This window comes from Martes martes (genome assembly GCF_963455335.1).
Source record: "Martes martes genome assembly, chromosome: 10".
Taxonomy (NCBI): Eukaryota; Metazoa; Chordata; class Mammalia; order Carnivora; family Mustelidae; genus Martes; species Martes martes.
The window spans coordinates 782,421-784,292 of NC_137898.1; positions in this window are offsets into that span (position 1 = coordinate 782,421).

Consider the following 1,872-nt stretch of genomic DNA (forward strand, 5'->3'; position numbering starts at 1 on the left):
GGAAGTTTGATGACAACGTTTCTTGGTGTGGATCTTCAGGTTCATCTTCCTGGGTGTTTATATCCATGGCTTTCCTCAAACTGGGGAAGTTTCCAGGCATCATTTCTTCAAGTCTTCTCTCTGCCCCTCCCTTTGCCTCCTGGGACTCTGGTGGTGTGTGTACTGGTCCGCCTGCTGGTGTCCACAGGTCCTTCAGGCTCGGTTCCGTCTTCTTCCAGCTTTTCTCTTTGTCTTCCTTGGGCGTGATAATTTCCCATCTTCAAGTTCACTAGTTTTTTCTTTTGTCTGCACAATTCTGTCTTGAGCCCCTCTAGTGAATTTTTCATTTCAGTTATTGTACTTTTTAAGCTCCAGAGTTTCTTTTTGGTTTGTTTTTCGGTCTCCCATCTGTTTATCAGATCTTCATTTTGTTCACACATGGTTTTCTTGACTTTCTCCACAACTTCTTTTAGTTGTTTTCAGGTCTTTGGTGTACCTGAGATCAGGTCTTTTTCAGGGAAGAGTTTCATTGATTTCTTTTTCCTTTTTATAAACCACACTTTCTGGTTTCTTTGTATGCCTTGTGATTTTTTCAGTTCATTTATTTGGGAGGGATGTAGGGAGAGAGCGAGCACAGAGGGAGAGTGATAAGGAGAGGCAGACTCCCCAGTGAGCAGAGAGTCTGACATGGGACTTGATCCCAGGAACCTGAGACCATGACCTGAGCCGAAGGCAGAGAACTGAGTCACCCAGGCACCCCTGCCTTGTGATTTTCTTAGTGGACACTGGACATCTGAGTTGAATAATGTGGTAACTCTGGAAATCCAATTCTCCCCCTTCCTCAGGGCTGGCTTTTTAAATCGTTTTATTTCACTTTTATTGTTGCTCTGCACTGTCTCTGTGCGAGGACCAGCCTGACCTGCAAATGTAATGTCTGCTCAGGTCTTCTCCGAGCCTTTTCCCGGGCATCCAAGATCATGTTCTAACTTTCCCCTTATCTGTAGCTGTTTTTGAACATCCTAGTCTTTAATGTCTGGCTCCCAAAAAGGCAAAAAGAGAAAAATGAAGGGAAAGACGGGCACTCACCCTCTAAATCCTCTGGAAGTCACTTCCGCTTACGGGGGAGGGGCACGTGAAGGCAGGGGTGGGGTGCGACACAGCTACCTAGCTGTCTGCCCCTCTGTGGTCAGAGTGCAGACCCCTGAAATCTGGAGGGCAGGGCCCCCCTTGCCCACCCGGCTCCCACAAGTTGTGCGCGGGCCGCTCCAGGAGCACGTGCGTGACCGCCTGCCCGGGGCCAGGGCTCTGGTGGGCGGCTGCTGCTGCGAAAGCCGACACTGGCCAAAACAGACGGCGACTCGCTCTCCGAGCACCCCCGGAAGCTGTACGCCTTCGACCAACTCCAGCGCTCACAACCGGTCCCTCAGAGTCTGCCTGTGCAGCTGTTGCGAGGCGGGGAGACGGCTTCTCTCCTAAGGACCCTCCCGCTCGGCCACCTTCCGGAATCTTCCTGCCTTTGCATTTGAGTCTGCCCAGAACCGACGTCCGGACGTGGCGCGAAGCAGGGGCCTGATTCCACGTATTCCACACCCAGCCCCGGCTAACGGGCCTCCCTGCCGCTCTGCACGCCGGCCCCCTTCTGTCACCTCCGGCCGGACAACAGTGCTGAGTCTCGCTTTCCACCCGAGCAAGACTTCCACTCGTCTTCCTTTGACAAGAATCCTTGACTCTTCTCAGCCTTCTGGACGTCCATATGCTTAGAATCAACCTCCCCGGTCTCACGAACAACAAAACGCAGGACCCGTGGGGAAGGAGGTCACGGCAGGGAAGTCACCGTGAGACAAACCAATGGCACGGGCCACTTCGATCCACGCACACCGTCCAGCCCTCCGT